This window comes from Schistocerca serialis, chromosome 2 (assembly GCF_023864345.2).
Source record: "Schistocerca serialis cubense isolate TAMUIC-IGC-003099 chromosome 2, iqSchSeri2.2, whole genome shotgun sequence".
Classification (NCBI taxonomy): Eukaryota; Metazoa; Arthropoda; class Insecta; order Orthoptera; family Acrididae; genus Schistocerca; species Schistocerca serialis.
The window spans coordinates 294,603,186-294,627,975 of NC_064639.1; the positions used below are offsets into that span (position 1 = coordinate 294,603,186).

Genomic DNA, 24,790 nt, shown 5'->3' on the forward strand with positions numbered 1-24,790 from the left:
TAGTCCACAAGTTTCTTCAGGTATGCCACATTCAATTGAAGGTAATCGTGGACGATTATGTCATTTAGTGCAACCAAATTAAGATGCTTATTGTTAGACATTTTCTATGGCTTTAGGACAGTAATCGTCAAACTTAATTGCTCAAGATGCGTTACTGACATAGGGCCGCAGACGTACCCATATTATTGTACATCGACTGCACACCGTCCGGCACATCGCCGCTAAATGGCATCAAGAAGGCGCTGACCCGCGAGCCAATGGAAAGAGCGGGCAGCGCCACACGTCCACGTCGACGAGAGTTCAGCGACCCCTATCAACGCTGGTTCAACCAGTCGCCCCGGTTCGGTCGCAGGCGTCGAGAGCATCAGTACTGAGTAATCGGAAGACGATTCTTAACCTGCGTTCTGCGAATAGAGATAGTCTGTAACATATTTGCATGTAGAAGGCACAGAAAGCCACTTCATAACGAGATGTTATGTTATGTTTATCACCTTTTTAGAAATAAAGTGCTCTTTTAATTTGAAAGTGTTATGTACATATTTCTGCCACTGGGCATCGAATCCTATTTCCTTCCTTGTTTGCATCGGTGCAGTAGCCGACACAACACTTATTATTATTATTATTATTATTATTAACTGAATACTGGAAATAGAAAAGGTACAAAGTGTCAAATCTCACGTTAGGAAAACCAAAGAACAATGTATATAATTTTGTACATAACCTACTTGTATCCAAAAAATTGAGAAAGTATTCTCATACCATAAAACTATTCTGCCCCATTTATCATTGCAGAAAATAATAAGAAAATAAGTTATTTATTTAGAAAATCCTAATGCCATGCCACGGAACTCACTGGACCTAAGTGCCAATAAGAAACTCTTTGTTTCAAGTGCATTAATACTGAGGTACTATGTTTTGTTTGTGACAATACCAGTACAGAAATAAGCAGTAGAACTGCCAGCCGGGGTGGCCGAGCGGCTCTAGGCGCTACAGTCTGGAACCGCGCGACCGCTACGGTCTCAGGTTCGAATCCTGCCTCGGGCATAGATGCGTGAGATGTCCTTAGCTTAGTTGGGTTAAAGTATTTATAAGTTCTAGGGGACAGGGGACTGATGACCTCAGCAGTTCAGTCCCATAGTGCTAAGGGCCATTTGAGCCATTTTGAGCAGTAGAACTGTTATTTTAAACATTTGATTGGCTGTGATTCAGCAACCGTCGGCTATTTAATTACAGGACGTATATACAGCCATTTCGGTTGCACAAAATTTTGTCAGTTGACCACGGTTTCGATTGCACTAGGGCAATCTTCATCAGAATAAAATGTTACATAGAATACATGTAGTCACACCAGACGTTTTAAACCATGGTGTGATTACATGTATTCCATGTTACATTTATTCCGATTAAGATTCCCTTAGTGCAATCGGAACCAAGGTCAAATGACAAAAAAATTTGTCCAAGCTAAGTGGCTGTATATGCGTCCTGTAATTCAGAAGAACTGTAGTCAACAAAAAACAATTTACATTTCTTTTAATTTTTATGAAACTCGAGGAAACAGTCTCTCAGTACTGACATCTGTTTTTACACAACTTCATTCTTGGAATCAGATGTTGCAAAGTTTATCGTAGAACCTCCTGCGTAGTGAAGGAAGAAACGGCAACATCGTCAAAGGTATTTCTGTTTTGCAGCTGACAAACATGGCTGGTCTTTCAGACGAAGCAAGCGATACATCTGCGATGATCTTTCCACTTTTTAAATACACTGACATCTTTCTATTCTTGTGCTTCACAGTAAAAATTTTTGGATAGCTATTGGAGATGAAAGAGTTTGAGACACTGCGATCATACTACGTTCGGAGATATGCACTGGCAACCACGTTTCAGCAGCATCTTTGAAATCAGAAAACTCCGTTGTATGCGTTGGAATTAGGAGACGTCCTCTAATCAGATGGCGGTTTTTACTTAAAATTTGGACTCCACGCATCCTCCCTTGGGATTCTCGCCATTTTCATAATACGTAAAAACGAATTTTTTTATTTATTTTAAATATAGAATAAAGCACATTAATAAAACCATGCTTAATTTATGAAATGCATCAAATAAGGTATCGAAATGTAATTTAAATCGCTTTATTTTAAATATGTCAGCCCTGAGTAGTATTGGGATGGGGAGATGGACAAAGATAGAAACAGACAGTAAAAAAGGCTCGACGGAAATAGTGTGAACCGTTCTGACGGATCCCTAAAAAATTCATTTTATTGGTACGTTATACGTTGTTTAACAACAAGAAAGCCGGCCGGAGTGGCCGAGCGGTTCTAGGCGCTACAGTCTGGAACCACGCTACCGCTACGGTCGCAGGTTCGAATCCTGCCTCGGTTATAGCTTTGTGTGATGTCCTTAGTTTCGTTAGGTTTAAGTAGTTCTAAGTTCTACGGGACTGATGACCTCAGAAGTTAAGCACCATAGTGCTTAGAGCCAACAACAAGAAATCTTAAAAAATCAACAAGATTGAAAGGCAATTAAAGAGGCAAATCAAATAATTAAAAACATATCACGGCCACGTAGAAAGCCTTTAGCTAAGAAGATAGAACATACATATGCAAAGTGCAATACCAATGGCTGAAGGCCACAATTAAGTTTCAATAAATAATCTTTTAAAGGCAGAAGGCGCAATGTTTAAGCTTGAAAGATAAATTTAAAATTAATTTTGCAAAATTTTAAGAAAATAAAAAATTACCATAAGCTTCGAATTTAAAGTGGTTAACAACAGATAATTAATCACCGGTGGCACTCATAAGCCTCCAGAGAGGTCGGTCTGCCCTCGTTCACTTAGGAGAGACAGGTGGTGAGCCGAACTACACTTGATCCGTCGAACCCAACCAGCGGAAGCTACGGACCGACCGACAAAACGATTTGCTTCCAGTACATGAGAACTCAAACCGGAAAGGTTACAAACGTGATAATCCACAGTGGATTATGTACCAGCTGTCAAAATTACACACAATGTTGGACAGCGACAACAGGTGAGGAAAGGACGCTTCCCGGAATTACGTTAGTGGCCAGGGCAGGTAACCGGAACACTAACGGCCACTAAGCACAAAAATTCCGCTGGTACAGTTGAATTTGAAACACGGAAATATATGCTAACTAACTGAAAACCTCAGATGCCGACAGGTGTTATTGATATACCTCGATGTGGACAGCTGAAAATGTGTGCCCCGACCGGGACTCGAACCCGGGATCTCCTGCTTACATGGCAGACGCTCTATCCATCTGAGCCACCGAGGCTATAAGGTACAATACGTATGTAGAATTGGGGACAGTTGGGAATGTGAGTCTCACGGGGAGCGTGCAAGGGTAAGTCCCTGCAGTCGCGCTATTCATCTGTGTCCCCGGTGGCTCAGATGGATAGAGCGTCTGCCATGTAAGCAGGATATCCCGGGTTCGAGTCCCGATCGGGGCACACATTTTCAGCCGTCCACATCGAGGTATATCAACAACACCTGTCGGCAGCTGAGGTTTTCAGTTAGTTAGCATTTATTCCAGGGAAAATCTGCACGGTCATCAACAGTAACTGTTCTTTCGAGAACAAGTTACTGTCTCCGTATACACGGAAATATAGTTAACTTCACTCAAAAGAACACCGCCTGAATTTACGTCAGTGCCCAGGGCAGGTAACCAGAACACTAATGGCCACAAAACAGAAAATTCCACTGGTGAATTCAAATTGTAGTCGACCAAAATAGTTAATTGCACCGCATGGCGGCTAATTTCAGCAGCAGAAACACTCGGTGTTGCTCACAAGGAAACCTCCCCAACAGCAAACCACCGAAACGAACCACCACAACATGAATGGACGTGGCTTGGGCTGTTGAAACCACTACTGAACTTTGATGTCTTGTGTCGCTGAACCACGAAGCTCGTAGCGATCGGACAGCTCCACACACGCTCCAACACTGCTCAGGGGCTGCCAGCGGCCCCAGCCGACTGCATCGCGCGGAGAGAACTTTCCTCGTCCGTAACAGCCAACGGACTCACAGCCAGTACATCGACAATCTTTAAAACAAGTTGTCTGAGGAAATAACACGAACTATACACACAGCTTGACAAACACTTGCACAAAGACCTGAAAGATACGCAACACTAACTAGGGACACACGAAGACAAATCGGGAGTCGATGCGCGCGCGCGCGCGCGCGCGCTCACACACACGCACGCACACAAACACACACACACACACACACACACACACACACACACACACACACACACGACTCATGAATGATCGGCGAGCCAAAACGCGTCGTTCGGCAGGACGACCGACCGACGATCCAACAAGACCGAGGTCCTGCTCAACTGCTGCGTGGCGGCGATGGTCGGGCGAGCCATGTCGACGCAGACCTCACTGCTCCCTCTCGACTGCACTAGTGCCGAATTACAACAGCCATTGGTATTGTGGAGATTGACAGACAAAGAAACAGACGGTAAAAAAAAGGCTCGATGGAAATAGTGTGAACCATTTTGACGGATCCTTAAAAAAATTCCTTTTATTGGTACGTTATACAGTACACATTACATGTCAGGAACCCTTACTTACTTCGAAACTGAAAGGCAACATTGTTTTGTTCATTTTTTCAACCACCTGATAAAGTGGCTTTTCAATCTCTTTATTTATATGATAACAAGAGAATTCTTGCTGGCAAACTTCACTTTAGACTCCTTTCTCGAACGAGTAACCTCTTCCTCGCACTTGTGTTTCGACTTATCGGCATGCCGTTTAACATTTGCATTGTAAAAGTTTTGATACAGATCCATACTCAACACAATAATATAGGCATTACAAGCGTGCTGCGCGGGGTAGCCATGCGGTCTGTGGCGCATTGTCACAGTTCGCGCGGCTCCCCCTGTCGGAGGTTCGAGTCCTCCCTCGGGCATGGGTGTGTGTGTGTGTGTGTGTGTGTGTGTGTGTGTGTGTGTGTGTGTGTGTGTGTGTGTGTGTTGTCCTTAAGTTAGTTTAAGTTAGATTGAGTCGTGCGTAATCCTAGGGACCGATGACGTCAGCAGTTTGGTCTCATAGTCCATACCACAAATTTACAAAAATTACAAGCGCTGCAGAATATCACGAATGCACACTGTCTGACAAACAGTGATTTCGACCGGCACGACTTAGAACACTCCAAATGGAATCTGACACTTGTGCGGTACTGGTTTCAAATCGGGGAATCCTGGGCACGTACGGATGTAAAGCACTCAATTCAGGTCGGAATGGCCATATAGACTGATGGGCACCTTAATACTGTCTACGCTGGGGATTAATTGTATATAACCCAGTTATCAGTTATAATACTTTACACTGAAGAGCCAAAGGAACTGGTACAACTGCCAAATGTGTACGGTCCCTGCGAGCACGAAGAAGGACCGCAACACGATGTGGCATGGGCTCGACTAATGTCTGAACTAGTGCTGGATGGAAAATTTGGAAATTTGTGGTAAGATCTTATGGGACCAAACTGCTGAGGTCATCGGTCCCTAAGCTTACACACTACTAATCACACTAACTTACGCTACGGACCACACACACACACACACACACACACACACACACACACACACACACACACACACACACACACACCCGAGGGAGGACTCGAACCTCCGACGGGAGGAGCCGCCCGAGCCGTGACAGGATGTGCTGGAGGGAATTGACCCCATGAATCTTCCAGGGCTGTCCATCAATCCGTAAGAGAACCAATGGGATAGACCTCTTTGCAACAGCACATTGCAAGGCATCCCATATACGCTCAACAATGTTGATGTCTGGGGAGTTTGGTGGCCAGCGAATGTGTTGAAACTCAGAAGATTCTTCCTGGAGCCACATTGTAGCAATTCTGGACGTATGGGGCGTCGAATTGTCCTGCTGGAATTGCCCATTCCGTCGGATTGTACAGCGGACTGGAATGGATGTAGGTGATCAGACAGGATGCTTGCGTACGTGTCACCTGTTAGAGTCGTATCTGACGTAACAGGGGTTCAATGTCACTCCAACTGCATACGCCCCACATCATTACAGAGCCTCCACCAGACTGAACAATCCCCAACTGACAAGCAGCGTCCATGGATTCATGAGGCTGTCTCCATACCCGTAAACGCTCGATACAATTTGAAATGCACTCGTCCGACCGGGCAACAAGTTTCCAGTCATCAACAGTCCGATGTCGGTGTTGACGGGTCCAGGCGAGGCGTAAAGCTTTGTATCGTGCTGTCATCAAGGGTACACGAGTAGGCCCTCTGCTTTGAAAGCCCATATCGATGACGTTTCGTTGAATGGTTGGCACGCTGACACTTGTTGATGTCGCATCATTGGAACCTACAGCAGTTTGCGGGAGGATTGCACTTCTGTCACGTTGAGCGATTCTCTTCAGTCGTTGGTCCGGTACGTGCACGATCTTTTTCCTGCGGCAGCGATGTCGGAGATCTGATGTTTTACCGGATTCCTGATATTCATAGTACACTCGTGAAATGGTAGTACGGGAAAATCCCTACTTCATCACTAACTCGAAGATGCTGTGTTCCATCGCTCGTCCGCCGACTGTAACACCACGTTCAAACTCACTTAACTCTTGATAACCTGCCATTGTCGCAGCCGTAACCGATTTAACAACTGCGCCAGACTTGTTGTCTTATGTAGGCGTGGCCGACCGCAGCACCGTATTCTGCCTGTTTACATATCTTTGTATTTGAATATGCATGCCTATACCAGTTTCTTTGACGCTTCAGTGTGTATTCGCTGAATGATTCGGGCTGCATACGGCTGCGGGCCGCAGCTTGCCGACTCGGACCAATCAAGGAGCGATAAGGTGTCTTAGTGCCTATCATACCAAGGCCTTAAGCACACAGTCTATGCGAACGACTTTTCTCACAACTGGAGGGTGTACGCATCCACAGAATACACCTAATGAAAATGATGCGATTACATGGCCACCGTTCTGATACATCAGATGGCGTTAATTTTTTCTCTTTTGTAAATGGTTCATCCCTCTCTGCTAGGCAAATGATGGGCTTGTCCACAATCTCCTCAGAAAGCGCGATACAGAAACCCTTAAAATACGATAAGGCAGTAAGTTTACACCACTTACATAGCTTAGATTAACGGGCGACTGTGGTGGCTTGAAGAGTATCCAGCCACAAATTTAAATTCAAATAAATCTTGCAAATCACGGAAAAGAGCGAACGCTGTACAAGCGGTTAGACAAAGTTTTTCTTAATGCAAACAGGAACTCTGCTTGCTGGTTAACTAGCAAAGGGTAAAACGATAGTAGATCATGCTGCTGTCTGTAATGAAGTACCACCTGAAGAAAAACCGCACAAATATTCAGATCTTGGTAAGATCCCAAAACGGCAGAAATACTGGCAACTTGCTTCGAGTGTTCACGAAAGTAAAATTCTGGAATACATAAACCGCAAAAGTGTAGTTTCCTGTCATTTCATCAGTGAGTCACAATAAGAAATAGGTATCTTATAGAAACAGTTTGAGAGATTCTTTTTGGGAATATCAAACGGTTACGTTTAAGGATTGTATGTCAGGCGATAAACTTCGATTCAGTGGCAGTATATGGGAAAATAGTCTGCTTAGGAGATACAGTTCAGCATTGCGATCCATTCTGGTATCTTGCTCAAGTGAGTAAAACCTGTAGAAAGAAGAATGACGGGGTATATTGAACGCGTACAAAAGAGTGCTCATAGGTTCGTTTGATCTGCTGATATAGGTCACGGAATCGGGAAATAATATGTGGCAGGACCACAATGATGTGAGGAATCTGTAAGTATACCTCAACCTCTCACGTATCGCTCAACGCTCTTGTGCAGACCACAATGATAAGATTCGGCTAACAACAGGGCACACAGACGTAGTTATGAAGTGACCCTCTTTACGTTCCACACGCGAATGGAGCGGGAAGATATCCTAATAACTGCTACAATGGGATGGACGCTCAGCATTGCACTTCACAGCAGTATGTAGACTGTGGATGTAGATGAAGAGAATTGTCACTGTTGTGTAAGGGCTCTGAAGCGAGAGGAAGTCGAAATACATCATTCAAATGGCTCTGAGCACTATGGGACCTAACATATGTGGTCATCAGTCTCCTAGAACGTAGAACTACTTAAACCTAACTAACCTAAGGACGTCACATATATCCATGCCCGAGGCAGGATTCGAACCTGCGACCGTAGCAGTCACGCAGTTCCAGACTGAAGCGCCTAGAACCGCACGGCCAATGCAAATACACAATTCAAGGACTGTATCGTAAAAGAAAAATAATTCGTCTTTCATCAGTCTACCCATCCTACTAATAGGGAAACTGTGTGATAAAATACAGGGTGATTCAAAAGGAATACCACAACTTTAAAATGTGTATTTAATGAAAGAAACATAATATAACCTTTTGTTGTACATCATTACAAAGAGTATTTAAAAAGGTTGTTTTTCACTCAAAAACAAGTTCAGAGATGTTCAATATGGCCCCCTCCAGACACTCGAGCAATATCAACCCGATACTCCAACTCGTTCCACACTGTCTGTAGCATATCAGGCGTAACAGTTTGGATAGCTGCTGTTATTTCTCGTTTCAAATCATCAATGGTGGCTGGGAGAGGTGGCCGAAACATCATATCCTTAACATACCCCCATAAGAAAAAATTGCAGGGAGTAAGGTCAGGGCTTCTTGGAGGCCAGTGATGAAGTGCTCTGTCACGGGCTGCCTGGCGGCCGATCCATCGCCTCGGGTAGTTGACGTTCAGGTAGTTACGGACAGATAAGTGCCATTGTGGTGGCGCTCCATCCTGCTGAAATATGAATTGTTGTGCTTCTTGTTCGAGTTGAGAGAACAGCCAATTCTCTAACATCTCCAGATACTGTAATCCAGTTACGGTAGCACCTTCGATGAAAAAGGGACCAAAAACTTTATTGGCTTAAATGGCACAGAAAACGTTCACCTTAGGCGAGTCACGTTCATACTGAGTTGTTTCCCGCGGATTCTCAGTGCCCCATATACAGACATTGTGACGGTTGACTTTCCCGTTAGTGTGGAAAGTTGTTTCATCACTAAACACGATCTTTGAAACGAAAGATTCATCTGTTTCCATTTGAGCAAAGATAAAATCACAGAAATCGATTCTTTTAATCTTATCAGCTGCAGACAGTGCTTGAACCAATTTCAGACTATAAGGTTTCATAACTAACCTTTTTCGTAGGACTCTCCATACAGTTGATTGTGGAATTTGCAGCTCTCTGCTAGCTTTGCGAGTCGATTTTCCTGGGCTGCGAACAAATGCTTGCTGGATGCGTGCTACATTTTCATCACTCGTTCTCGGCCGTCCAGAACTTTTCCCTTTGCACAAACACCCATTCTCTGCAAACTGTTTATACCAACGTTTAATATACCACCTATCAGGTGGTTTAACACCATACTTCGTTCGAAATGCACGCTGGACAACTGTCGTCGATTCACTTCTGCCGTACTCAATAACAGAAAAAGCTTTCTGTTGAGCGGTCGCCATCTTAGCATCAACTGACGCTGACGCCTAGTCAACAGCGCCTCAAGCGAACAAATGTTCAACTAAAAAACTTTATAACTCTCTTAATTCGCCGACAGATAGTGCTTAGCTCTGCCTTTTGTCGTTGCAGAGTTTTAAATTCCTAAAGTTGTGGTATTCTTTTTGAATCACCCTGTATAAATGTATATATGATATACTGAAGCGACGAATGAAAATCTCTACCAAGGCCTAAATTCGTGCCCAGATCGCCTGCATGCTAGCCAGATGTGCTAACCACTACGCCACCCTGGCACAGTGGTTTATTTTGCAACTGTCCGGACTATCCTAGGATGCGTCTTGCGGCCTTCCAAAATAAAAATTATGGTGTGGTTGTGGCCCTCAACTATGCACCCTCTGACTCAGCGTTGAAATATTAAAAGTTTTGGCTGGTTTCGTTGTCTAGGGGCTGGGATACGTAGTTGCCGCGTTACAGGCCAAATACTGTTGAACCTACAGTATACGATAAGAATACACACATGAATCGAATGGTCAAAGGTTTGTATCACTTGGCAATTGCGAATTATGAATGTAATATATAAATTCATAAATGAAAAATTGCAATTAAATAAAATCTGCAGGTACTATCTTAACGACTTTAAATGATGAGTACGATCGTAGAAGTAATTTTGAGAATGTGGTATATTTCTGCAAAACACTTATTGTTGTCAATGGTCCAGCAATTAATTAGATAATAAGTTGAATAACGGGGAAACAATAGATTCCTGCTGCGCGTAACTAGTTATGGACGATAACATAGCACTTCTAAAAGCATACTACGTTTTCACTGCAGAAACCTCGGAAATCTCACAAGTTCAAGTCCGCACTCCGAAGTATTTCTCTCTCTCTCTCGCGACCGTGCGTCTGCCGCACCGCCGCGTCCAGCCCTCATGTCCCGTATTGTCATGCCCAGACCTGCCGCCCCGCCCAGAACTACTCATGTCTTCCCCATTGACGAGCGCTCTGATTGGCTAGAGCGCTCCTGCCATATCTTCAATCCAATGCATATTCACAGACATAAAACACGTTCGAAATACTGGATTTACATTTAAATACTTGAAACGAAATAAATATTCCTAGGGCTGGACCATAAACACGCTCTAACACACAATATTAGATACATAAACAAATTAAATAAACATATATCAAAGGAATAGAACAAAAGGTAGGTTAGTAGCCTAATGTCTCTGTGCTTTCTAAAATACAGTAGATATTTAACCAATTTCTTAAAGAATAGCATATATCGGATACAAACAAAGACATAGATGAATAAGTATATTTACAAGCATGCTGCTACCATTTCTTCTTGTAACTGTGGAGTTTATATTTTGGAAATTCGTTGCTGGGTGTTACTTTTATGATTTACCGTCAGATACTAAACTTGAAACCAATAAAGATGTTGAAAATCTAATTACACAATAAGAATCGTCGTGCAAATAATTGTAATGTACATGTTTCTTTTTGAGGTATCACGATTCATCTGGCTTCTATTAATTTCTATACGGATTGTGAAATGTCTGCCATTAAGTTTTCACAAAGTCCGCCATCTTTGGCATTCCCGGCACAGAAATTTCCTTCACCGACACAAAGCACCGACCTCGTCACCAAGAAATTCCCAGCCACGCCACACCTGGACCCCAGCTAACGGCTGGCCGGAATGGCCGGGCGGTTCTAGCAGCTACAGTCTGCAACCGCGCGACCGCTACGGTCCGGCCTCGGGCATGGATGTGTGTGATGTCCCTAGGTTAGATTAGGTTTAAGTAGTTCTAAGTTGTAGGAGACTGGTGACCTCAGAAGTTAAGTCCCATAGTGCTCAGAACCATTTGAACCCAGCTAACATTCGGCAATACTGTGAGACAATACTGTGAGACAATACTGACCCTACGAATTATAATAGATCAAGGAAAGGCAAACTTACATTTATAGCATTTGTGGACTTAGAGAAAGCTTTTGACAATGTTGACCGGAATACTCTCTTTCAAATTCTAAATGTGGCAGGGGTAAAATACAGGGAGCGAAAGGCTATTTACAATTTGTACAGAAACCAGATGGCAGTTATATGAGTCTCGGGGCATGAAAGGGAAGCAGCGGTTGGGAAGGGAGTGAGACAGGGTTGTAGCCTGTCCCCGATGTTATTCAATCTATATATTGAGCAAGCAGTAAAAGAAACAAAAGAAAATTTCGGAGTGGGTATTAAAGTGCATGGAGAAGAAATAAAAACGTTGAGGATCGCCGATGACATTGTAATTCTGTCAGAGACAGCAAAGGACTTGGAAGAGCAGTTGAACGGAATGGACAGTGTCTGTAAAGGAGGATATAAGATGAATATTAAGAAAAGCAAAACGAGGGTAAGGGAATGTAGTCTAATTAAGTCGGGTGATGCTGAGGGAATTAGTTTAGGAAATGAGACACTTAAAGTAGTAAAGGAGTTTTGCTATTTGGGGATCAAAATAACTGCTCATGGTCGAAGTAGAGAGGATATAAAATATATATTGGCAATGGCAAGGAAAGCGTTTCTGAAGAAAAGAAATTTGTTAACATAGAATATAGATTAAAGTGTCAGGAAGTCGTTTCTGAAAGTATTTGTATGGATTGTAGCCATGTATGGAAGTGAAACATGGACGATAAATAGTTTGGACAAGAAGAGAATAGAAGCTTTCGAAACGTGGTGCTACAGAAGAGTGCTGAAGATTAGATGGGTAGATCACGTAACTAATGAGGAGGTATTGAACAGGATTGGGGAGAGGGGAAGTTTGTGGCACAACTTGACTAGAAGAAGGGACCGGTTGGTGGGACATGTTCTGAGGCATCAAGGGAACACAAATTTTTCATTGGAGGGCAGCGTGGAGGGTAAAAATTGTAGAGGGAGACCAAGAGATGAATACATAAGCAGATTCAGAAGGATGTAGGTAGCAGTAAGTACTGGGAGATGAAGAAGCTTGCACAGGATAGAGTAGCATGGAGAGCTGCATCAAACCAGTCTCAGGACTGAAGACAACAACAACAACAACAACAACAACAACAACAACAACAACAACGTTCGGCACCACGTGGTCCAGCTACTGTGCGGCATCACGCGGTTGCTAACGAGCCGCGGCTTTGACGAGCTTCCTTTGCGGCCGCTCCACCTCCGAACTTAGAATATTTCCAGGACGCCACAACTCACCCGTAACCTCACAATGTTTCCTTATTCCAAATTCCCTTCCACACCTCACCCCACTTGGTATTCCGCATAAATTCTGTCAGCGTTGTAGAGGCTCTGCACTGTATTAGCACCGCAGCATCAGACAAAACGGCAGAGTCTGCTCGAAACCAAGGCATAGGTGCTTTATAGAAGTGGGACTATTGCTATGAATTTTCATTCGTGGCTTCGGTCTGCATATTACATCATAGCTATCAGAAACTCGGAAAGGACTCTGTAACCATATAGTGCCATTAGATCAAACGTAACTGGTTAGAACATCCACATATTAAACGGAGTTCCCACCATCTCACTTCCTGTTGTTCCTGTATCCAAAGAAATGCGTGGCAGAGAAAAATTTAGGTTTGATGAAGATGTACCGTCAGTCGTAGACAGCTATATAACAGTCTGATCAAATTTCATATTCTGAACTACCTCTCCAATTCTGAACTACGTCTCCAATACAGCCATTACAAGGGCTGAAACATTGTTACAATGTTTAGTTTCTATTTTCTCGTGACATCCAAGTGTTTTTAATTTTCTCCTTCTCTGCGCATTTTATATTTGCCTAGATGTTATTTTACATATTTTATATTATGCAATAATGCAAAAAGCGCATTGCGTTATCCTTCATCAATAATGCGTGTCGGTCATAACGCGCTACGCACGTCCTCTAGTGGTGCTTCGTTACAGTGTATGTATTTTCTATATCGGTCTGTGGTGTCTAACCTTATGACATTTAGGATCATACTGTTTTTATGTCAGACAATTTTATATTAATTTTGTGGGTACTAGGAGAAGTGTCACTCTACTGGGGCGGTGGCCATTCTTACCGAACTGGAGCTGTAGTCTGCGGGCTGTAGCTTTGAGTCCACGGTTGGGAAACTGAATCTCGTGTGCAAATACGTCTCTAAAAACCATATAGCAAAAGTGGAAGAAACGTGAACATTGTATTAAGGAAAGATATCGATGAAGCGATACTGCAAGAGAGACTTGTCCGAGAATGAAACACAAGCTGAAACAAGGGTCATGGAGTAGATGGCATTCTCACGAAACTATTAAGATTCTTGGGAGAACAAACCATAACCAAAAGTTTTCCATATGGTATGTAAGATACGTGAGATGGATGGTTTTCTGTCATCAAGAAGAATGGAATAATTCTAATTCAAATAAGGGAGTACCCCACATATCATCGCCATCAGTTTAATAAGTCATGGTTGCAAAATGGTAACGTGAATTATCAACATAAGAATCGATAGACAGCTAGAAGAGCAATTCGGGGATATTCAGCCCGAGTTCAGGTACGTAAGAATACATGGAGCGACAGTGGCACCACGCGTTCTGTTAGAAGATAAATCAAAAAAGACAAACTTACATTTATTTCATTTGTACACTTAGAGAAAGATTTTAAAAATATTGTCATGAATACACTCTTTGCAATTCTGGATGTAGCAGGGATAAAATACAGGAACCGAAATTTTATATACAAATTGTACAGCAACTGTACTGCAGCTGTAAGAGACGGAGGACATGAAAGGGGAGCTCTAATTGAGAAGGGTGTGAGACAGCTTTGTACCCATTCGCATTGTTATTGATCCTGTACATTCAGAAAGTACCGAAGGAATCAAACGTGAAATTTAAAATGGAAGGAAAGTTCACGGCGAAGAAATAAAAGCTCTGATGTTTGTGCATGACACTGTGAATGGATCAGAGACGTCAAAGGTATAGCGTCTTGAGAAGGTGGTGAGAGATGAACAACAAAAGTAAAACAAGAGCAGATGAGTACAGTCGAATTGAATCAGAAGATGATTTGTAAATGACATCGGGAAAAAGAGATACTGAAAGTAGTTATGCATCTACGCTTGCAGAATACGAACGGAAACAAGTAAAAAGATAAGGTGAAAATTAAATTACAGTTCGTAAACTTGAAAGTCCCTATTTATTTTTCGATATAGTCACTGTTAAGACTATCACCTTTCTTATAATCTGTAACATGATGTTCATTTCCGTCACTGCAAAATTCTAAAATTCTTCCGACTTCTTTCGAATCCACGACTTGGTTCAAATGGCTCTGAGCACTATGGGATTAACATCTGAGGTCATCAGTCCCCTGAATCCAGGACTTAATACATGTCATCACGTCATCGTCCGAGGAGTAACGATTGCCCTTGAGGTCTCTCTTGGCTAGTGGAAAAATACACATCTTAAGATGCTAGATCGGGGGAGCAAGGAGGGTGTGGAATTGGTTCAAATTACAGGTTTCGCAAAGCGTCTTCAGTTAGGCACAATGTGTGTTGATGAATATTGTTATGGTTATATTGCTAGATTATTATTCCGTTAGGAGGCTAACACTTGCCTTCAATATTCCATTATGGTTTGCGATAAGCTTTCGAGTGATTGGCAGATTTTTTTGAATCAAATATCGACGAGCTTGTGATGCCTTATCGTCTATGATAGTGATCGGACGTCTTGACAACTTACTACCCATACATTTTTAGAAGACCTATGAAGCGCATCTTCACCATAACCAGCCTTTAAAGGACGATGAATCTCACTAGGAGTTACATTTTCCGCAGCTGAAAATTGGGTAACTGTAAACAGTTTAACTCGTATTGACTTAGCACGTCTCCATACATCTGCTACTTAAAATGCATTGGATGAACGCAACTCATTCAAACTGTGCATGCGTATAGAGGGGAATGTTACCATTCACATGCCACTTGGCGTGTGTCTTATGATCATTTCGTTCACGTTCTACAAGCATTGGCGCATTACTTTTCAGCCTACCCTCGTGTAAGCTGAAGCGTTTACAAGTATTTTCTGAAAGTATTTATCTACAGTGAATCCTCGTATTGAAGTCAACCCTCCGTGCGAAATAACTTTTGTTCGCCAATAAAATGGAACATCGGTCTCCTAGACTGCTAAGTATTTTAAACTATATTTTCTCACCAATAAATGCAAATTTATTACTAGAAAGGACTATAGTTTGCACTATTTGGTTGTTTGCACTATTTGGTTATTTACACTTTACCCGTTGAGAAACATTATTTTTGCATTATTACAGTCACAATGTAAAGGAACTGAATACTCGTAAGTAATGCAAGAAGATAATTAAGGTTTATTTTTCATTGCAAAAGTTTTGCACACTTTTCGCTAATTCCGCAGGCGCGTTAGCCTTCACAAGACGTACACTTGTAGGCAGTTTTCGTCTTTTTTATGTGGGAAATGTCAACTGTTTTTCTCTTTTCAAGCGTGCCCGTCGGACACGGAGTGTCGTAAACTTTGAGTAAACATTTATTGCGCTGGCCTACGATTTTCTTTTCTTTTGTTGCTTCTTCTTATGCACACATCAAAAAATGTTATGCATCACCCCAGTTCCCTAAACTCTTGACGATAGACGTTGACTGTGGATGTTGTATCACAGACACAGTCCCTTTGACTGTTCAAATATGTCACTAAACCCGTCCAAAGATGTAAACAACCATGCATGAGGCATGAGCAGCGCCTGTTAGACGGAGGGTGTCCGACAGCAGATCAGTTCCAGGCATTCCACCAGGTGGGAGGTACACGGCTCATGTTGTCCGTAGTTCAACTATGCCTAGACGGTTGATACCGCGGTTTGATCGCGTCCGCATTGTTGCTTTGTGCCAGATAGAGCTCTCAAAAAGGGAAGGGCCCAGGCGTCTCGGAGTAAACCAAAGCGACTTTATTCGGACAAGGAGGTGATACAGACAGGAACTGTCGATGACATGCCTCGCTCAGGCCGCTAAAGGGCTACTACTGCAGTCAATGACCGCTGCCTACGGATTATGGCCCGGAGGAACCCTGACAGCAACGCCACCATGTTGAATAATGCTTTTCGTGCAGACACAGGACGTCGTGTTATGACTCAAACTGTGCCCAATAGGTTGCATGATGCGCAACTTCACTCCGGACTTCCATGGCGAGGTCCATCTTTGCAACCACGACACCATGCAGGGCTCTACATGTGGGCCCAACAACATCCCGAATGGACCGCTCAGGATTGTTTTGAGGCACGAGACCGAAAAATGGTTCAGAGCACTATGGGACTTAACTGCTGAGGTCATCAGTCCCCTAGAACTTAGAACTACTTAAACCTAACTAACCTAAAGACATGACACACATCCATGCCCGAGGCAGGATTCGCAGCTGCGACCGTAGCGGTCGCGCCGTTCGAGACTAAAGCGCCTAGAACCGCTCGGCCACACCGGCCTGTGGCAAGAGGCCGCTCGACTAGAGTGGCCAGCATGTTCTCCAGACATGAACCCTATCGAACATGCCAGGGATAGATTGACCCACAAGCCAGTCAGAGGGTTCTAAGCCGAATCGCCGTTGAGAGTGTGACAATCTGGAGCAACAGTGCCTTGATAAACTTGCGGACAAAATGCCAAGACGAATACAGGCGTGGGTCAATGCAAGAGGACGTGGTACTGGGTATTAGAGGTACCGGTGTGTACAGCGATGTGGACCATCTCCTCTGAAGGTCTCGCTGTACGGTGGTACAACATGGAATGTGTGGTTTTCATGAGCAATAAAAAGTGCGGAAATGATGTTTATGTTGATCCCTATTCCTGTTTTCTGCACAGGTTCCAGAACTCTTGGAACAGAGGTGATGCAAAACATTTTTTGATACGTTTACATATGGAGTAGTAGTTTGTTGATCTTGAGACAGATTGGAGATTGCCAGTCGGTACTTCACAAAATCGTGTACCAAATGTAAAGAAACTCTTTCCAAAAAACCAAACGTGATACGACGTTTTTCTTCAAAAGAGCCATAAACAATACTTACATTTCATTCAGCCGTGGCCACCATGTGTTAAAGAAAAAGCCAATGGCCACGTTCTTGTATAACGATTATCAGAATAACCAGAGCACTTCGTAACTGGTGCCTCTTTTCCACTTTTTGTGGCGTTATGAAAAGATGTAATTTCCTACTTACCATTTCAAACATCATTGTAATTGGAATGATTCAGTGATGAAATAAGTAGGACTGCCTTATTTCTTGGGGGACTTAGGAAAGCAGTGTCACGTCTTTTGTAAATCCTATAGGCTACATCCAGTTTCACGATCGCTTCTTACTTGAAATTCCGCTGGTATCTGGTTTCGTTCCGTATCCTATCAAACGTCGAATCGTGAGCCAGTATCTCCTAAGGAATACTCAAAGAACAAACCCAGTTGTCACAACTGATATTTCAGTTTACAGAGAGACGGTTTACAGATCTAGTGGGAATGCAGATTTGTTTTTCTGCTCCACGAAGTGTGGCTCAATCACATCCTTTGCAGTGTAGATGTAGGCGTTGTAAAAATATGCATTACGTGCACTTGCGGGCCGGTGACTTTAGTTCCATATTTGGTAGGTTTATTGGGCATATGTATGTGTAATTTAACCCCACCCCTTTCCGGCTGTAAGGTTTCAAAGTTTCATCAACTAGCATATGCACTCAAGGCTATAAATTTCCTGGCAGTCCCAAATATACTCGCTAAATAAGTCGGTAATAGCAGCCACTGGATCGTATTTCTCCCTATGTGCCCAATTCATCGAACCGAAATGCTCTAAGCAATATTCGTGATGACATTTCTATTATAACTGATCTGAAAATTTGGCTCCGCAAGGCCGAAGCGGAGAAAACGGAGGCTCCCTCTCAGATCTGAAATTGTAAGCAATACGTTCCATTTGTTGAACAGCAGAATGCATTTTCGTCAATCCTCTCACTCATGTCGTCGGTAAAGAAAAGGAGCCTTGGGTTTTACCCACAGTCAGCAAAGAATCTTGGATAGCCGTACTTTTATGATGTTGGATGCTGCTTTTCGTGTGTGAGAACGTATAGGAACTGATGACAATATGTTTCTTCCCTGATCTTAGTTGTCATCGTCAGAATGCGTAGATGGGCTAGAAACATCAGTACATAGGCACTTGTTGAGTCAGTAGTCTGCTTCCTGTAGAATTTGTGTCATACTGTGGTTGCTCTTCAATTTCTTCCTGAAATGGGGTATTTTTTACTTCATCATGACTATCATCATCAGCCGAAGAGTCGTGGCCATTAACCATTTCATTACAAGGATCTAGGATAGTAAGGTCCTCTCCTGGAATGTATGACTCTTCTGAATCCACTCCGAGTCGATTTATTGAAACAGATTTTGAAAGAGTGCGTGGACTACAATTTTTATTGTTGAGCGATTTAAAACGAATTTCTAATCTCCCATTGTAAACCAATAGGGAAAATACGAAAAATTAATTTCAGTGATTTTTTAATGCGGATACTTCACTTTCTGTAACAAATTTGCGCAGTAAATTAGAACGTGTGTGTGAACAAAGCAATAATTAAAGTTAAAACGTAAAATACGAGATGTTGGAATTTTTTGGGTACATAAAAAATATCAGCCGTGGTGTGCAACCAAAACTTGCAGTTAAACTGATCAAATGTTTCGACATAGAAACCAAAATTCTAAGGAGGGCGGAGCACCAGTCAAAGAGACCGACTAATACGTGACAATTTAGGAACACCCGGTCGAAGAGACTGGAAAAAACGTTGATAAGCATTTCTAGTCAATTATTAAGTTGGTAAATGGTACCCAGAAGGAGTTATAGCAACAGTGAAACGATGATATAATGTAAGCCAGGTAGGTACGGAGTAACGGACCGTCACAGATACGACTGCCACTGCTGCTCAGCAGCCGGAAGGGGGAAAGCGCCCCTGCAGTTGCTGCCAACACGCGGTTCTCGTCAGGGTTTTTGTCAGCCGGCTCTAGCAGCTTCCGCTGGTAAGTTGCCAGAACGACGGTCTCTTATCTTTCCTCGCTATGAGGCTCAACTTCTTCGAACCAAGCATAACTTCCTTTCCTTAGTACGTAGTAAAGACAATAAAGTTTTACACTGCGCAAAGCTGTCAGCCACTTCCGGTAGTATTCTTTGTCTAAAGTCAAGGTCTCGAAGAAGGTTACGACAGCAAGAAAGTTTTCCCGTCCCCTGCTGACATTTTATGTATCCCTGAAGGTAGTCTCAGTTTTCCTGAGATACGTACGACAGAGTTACACGTTCCACCACGATGGCAAAAATATACCAAGAATTGCAGCAGGTGCGAAAGAGTATTCTGTGTGAAACTTAAATTTTCCCCATGTCAATAAAATGTTTGAAACCTTACAAATTTGCGGATGTTATACACTGGTCAGACCACCAGGATCGTGGAGGATCGATTTATTTATTTATTTATTTATTTTGGTCACCAATCTTCTGACTGGTTTGAAGCAGCCTGCCACGAATTCCTCTCCTGTGCTAAACTCTTTATCTCAAAGTAGCGCTTGCAACCTACGTCCTCAATTATTTCCTTGATTTATTCCAGTCTCTGCCTTCCTCTACAGTTTTTGCCCTCTACAGCTCCCTCAAGTACCATGGAATCATCCCCTCATGTCTTAATAGATGTCCTATCTTCCTGACCCTTCTCCTTATCACAGTTTTCGATATATTCCTTTCCTCTCAGATTCTGTGCAGAACCTTCTCATTCCTTACCTTATCACTCCACCTAATTTTCAACATCTCAAGTGCTTCGATTCTCTTCTGTTCCGGTTTTCCCACAGTCTACGTTCCAGTCTATGCCATAGTCAAGACGTACATTCTCAGAAATTTCTTCCTCAAATTAAGCCCGATATATGACATTAGTAGATTTCTCTTGACCAGGAATGCTTTTGTTGTCCGCCTTGCTCCGTCCGTCATTGGTTATTTTACTGCCTAGGTAGCAGAATTCCTTAATTTCATCTACTTCGTGACCATCAATCTTTTGATGTCAAGTTTCTCGCTGTTCTCATTTCTACTACTTCTCATTACCTTCGTCTTTCTTCAATTTTTCTCTCAGTCCATACTCTGTACTAATTAGGCCGTTCATTCTGTTCAGCAAATCATATAATTCTTGATCACTTTCACTCAGGATATCAATGTCATCAGCGAATCGTATCGTTGATATCCTTCCACCTTGAATTTTAATTCCATTTGTGAACTTTTCTTTTACTTTCATCACTGCTTCTTCGATGTACACATTGAACAGTAGGGACGAAAGGCTACATCCTTGTATTACACCCTTTTTAATACGAGCACTTCGTTCTTGGTCGTCCACTCTCATTATTCCCTCTTGGCTGTTGTACATATTGTATATAACCAGGCTCTCTCAATACCTTACCCCTACTCTTTTCAGAATTTCACACATATTGCACCATTTTACTCTGTCGAACGCTTTTTCGAGGTCGATAAATCCTATGAACGTGTATTGATTTTCCTTTTGTTTTGCTCCCAGTATTAACCGCAACGTCAGAATTGCCTCTCTCGTGCCTTTACCTTTCCTAAAGCCAAACTAATAATCATTTAGCGCATCCTGAATTTTCCATTCTTCTGTGTATTATTCTTGTAAGCAACTTAGATGCATGAGCTGTTAAGTTGATTGTGGATTGTGCGATAATTCTCGCACGTGTCAGCTCTTGCCGTCTTCGGAATTGTGTGGATGATACTTTTCCAAAAGTCAGATGGTATGTCGCCAGGCTCATACATTCTACACACCAAAGTGAATAGTCGTTCTGTTGCCACTTCACCCAGTGAGTTTAGGAACTGTGATGGAATTTTATCTATCCCTTCTGCCTTATTTGATCTTAAGTCCTCCAAAGCCCTTTTAAATTCTGATTCTAGTACTGGATCCCCTATCTTTTCTATATCGACTCCCGTTCTATCTTCTATCACATCAGACAAATCTTCCCCCCCCCCCCCCCCCGCCTCCCCCTTACAGAGGCTTTCAATGTATTCTTTCCACCTATCCGCTCTCTTCTCTGCATTTAACAGGGGAATTCACGTTGCACTCTTAATGTTATCACCCCTGTTTTTAATGTCACCTAAGCTTGTTTAGATTTTCCTGTATGCTGAGTCTGTCCTTCCGACAATCATTTCTTTTTCGATGTCCTCACATTTTTCCTGCAGCCACTTCATCTTAGTTTCTCTGCTCTACCTTTCTATTCATAACGAATCCTTCTCCCGTTACACCATTTTGTGCTGCTGTTGATATTACCCTATACTGATCTGACCAGATATCTTCTTTTCACTTCACTTCACTGACCCCTACTATAACTAAATTGAGCCTTTGCATTTCCCTTTGCAGATTTTCTAGTTTCCCTACCTCGTACAAGCTCCTGACATTCCTCGCCCCGACTAGTAGAACGTTATCCTTTCATTGATTATTCAATCTTTTTTCCATTTACTGAGCACTAGAAAACCGCGCAATGTCTCTCTGTTACTAAATATGAATGGGAATTGAACGTCCATTTCCGTCTCCCCTGAGTTTCTACCGTCCCCTCCATCCTCCTATCTTTGTCGATCTCCTCCTCGGTCCTTCCTCTGTCCATCACCTTCTCTTCCCGCTCTCTGTCGTTCTCCACATCCACGCTATCTGCAACTTTCCTCTTCCTATGTTCATTTCCACGTTTCCCTCATCTCTCCTCCTCCCCCCGTTGCCTTAGAGTCTTGTGTAACGGTGTTTCAAAGGAAATCTGGACTAAGAACTGAAGTCGCTTAAATTGTATGTGTAAATTGTTGAGATTCTTCGTATATGGGTTACGAAAGAGATCTCTCCAGCAGCTATGAGTAAAGGAAGCAAATAGTTTTTCGGCAACTCGGTTCCAAGAGTTACGGAACCTGTACAGAAAACTGGAATAGAGATCAACATAAACATCATATCCGCACTTTTTATTGCTCATGAAAGCCATACATTACAAGTTGTACCACCATACAGCGAGACCTTCAGAGGTGGTGGTCCAGATTTCTGTACACACCGGTACTTCTAATACCCAGTAGCACGTCCTCTTGCATTGATGCGTGCCTGTATGAGTCGTGGCATACTATCCACAGGTTCGTCAAGGTACTGTTGGTCCAGATTGTCCCACTCATTAACGACGATTCAGCGTAGATCCCTCAGAGTGGTTTGTGTGTCACATCGTCCATAAACAAACCTTTTCAATCTATCACCGGCATGCTCCTAATTGTCAGAACAAAATAAAAAAATGTTTAATTGTTTATAAGATTTCGAGAAATTTTCTTCGTTGCTTAAAATATTCCTCAAAGTTGAGCACTGTTCTAATTCATTAAATGTAGACTTAAATGTCATCGGAACTGTCACCAGCAAAACTAACAATCCCAAGGAGTTTTCCTTTGGCCCTAATATCAATCGGCCTCAATTACTTTCGTATGTCATCCAACCACAAAGATTACAGTCGGCCTCTATCCCTCTTTCTGTATGGGTACGATCGTCGCTTAATATTTATACAGTTAATAGTTACACAGAGTTTACACATCTGTAGAGATGTTTTGGAACACTATCTCTCTCTCTCTCTCTCTCTCTCTCTCTCTCTCTCTCTCTCTCTCTCTCGCACGCGCGCGCACACACACACACACACACACACACACACACACACACACACACACACACACACACACACACGCACTAAATAACTGCCGACAGTGTTAAAGTTTAGAATTTGATGAGGTATTTTAACCTCTCTCTCTCTCGCGTACACTATATTTTTGTGGTATATTTCTGTGTAAACAGAAGACGATAGTTTTAAGGGCTATAATTTACTCAAATAACGTAACCTACAATACATTTATTGTGTTAGTAAATGGAACTCCCATCCATACGTTTTCAGACTAGGAGCGATTTCGTCATTAGGACTTTATGTATTACTCAATATTTTCCAGACATGTAGTCCCAAAAACTTTATACTTACATCAAAGTAGTAGCATTCGTAGGAACTACACATGTAACAAGTGATAGAACATTCAGAAACGGTATCACTGAAGTAAGGCAATTGAAATTTGAAGGCAGCAGTAATTGATACACCCGCAAACAAGATAACTGTAAGCCATAAAAGCTGACTCTGTAAGTGGAATCTCCAAAAGAACACTGGGCATAAAAATCCAGAAAGAAACACTAACAAAAGTATACAAAACAAGGAGTGTAACGAGTTGCCCTTTGGCCAATGAACAATTAATCATAAAATATTTAGATTCTTTTGTGTTCTGGCGTAACCACAAGTGCCGGAACGAAGAAGAAGAACGCAAGAACGAGAGAAGGCGGTGAAACGACATCGGCGAGTGGTGCGCTGATTAGAACGGCGCCACGAAAGGAGCGACCTCTGCAAGAAGTGAATATAAGCGCCGCTGCTGCCAGCTTCGACCGGACATTAGTGGAAAGTATTCGCGGAGTAGTAGACGTCCTAGAACCGTTAACAGTGAAGTGTGCCAACTTCCAGGGATGTTGTGTATAGCAAGAACTCGGATTTATGTTGCATGTTGCCCATCGCTTGAGACACTTTTATACATTAAAGTTAGGTATTGTCAGTCTGCTTTACAGAAATAAAACTACTAATGTTATTTGCTGGAATTGTTGTATACCATTCCGAGAACACAGCATCCCTTAGCCACCGTCTATACGAGACAATTGGGCAAGACCCAACACTTTGAATGATATTTTCGCCTCTGTTACGCAAACGAAGGGTCTTTGAAAGCACGCAAAGGTAAAATTTGCATAACTGGGGGAACTCTTGTCCAAACTCCCCAGCAATAGTAAACAGTGCCGCATGAAAATCATGCAATTATGTCGTTTGTGCATTCCAATCACTTCTTATAGACCTGTTCCGGATTTGAAACTTAATAGCTAAACGTGTTGCTGTATTTAACCTACATCGTCAATCTAATGTCGCAGATAGTCAACAACTTATAGCGGGGAATGGTTCAAATGGCTCTGAGCACTATGGGACTTAACGTCTGAGGTCATCGGTCCCCTACAACTACTTAAACCTAACTAACCTAAGGACATCACACACATCCGTGCCCGAGGCAGGATTTGAACCTGCGACCGTAGCGGTCGCGCGGTTCCAGACTGTAGCGCCTAGAACCGCTCGGCACCCCGGCCGGCTTGAAGCAGTGTTTCACAGAGAAGCGATCGTTGTTCCAATCACAGATTTACCT

The 24,790-nt window shown here is 42.7% G+C and overlaps 1 non-coding gene across 1 annotated transcript; it reads right to left on the reverse strand.

Annotated features, from left to right (window-relative positions):
* Positions 1–3,213: 3,213 nt before the first annotated feature.
* On the reverse strand, positions 3,214–3,287 carry Trnat-ugu (transfer RNA threonine (anticodon UGU)). The gene has a single exon. It is a non-coding gene; the product is annotated as a tRNA-Thr (tRNA).
* Between the last annotated feature and the right edge of the window lie 21,503 nt (positions 3,288–24,790).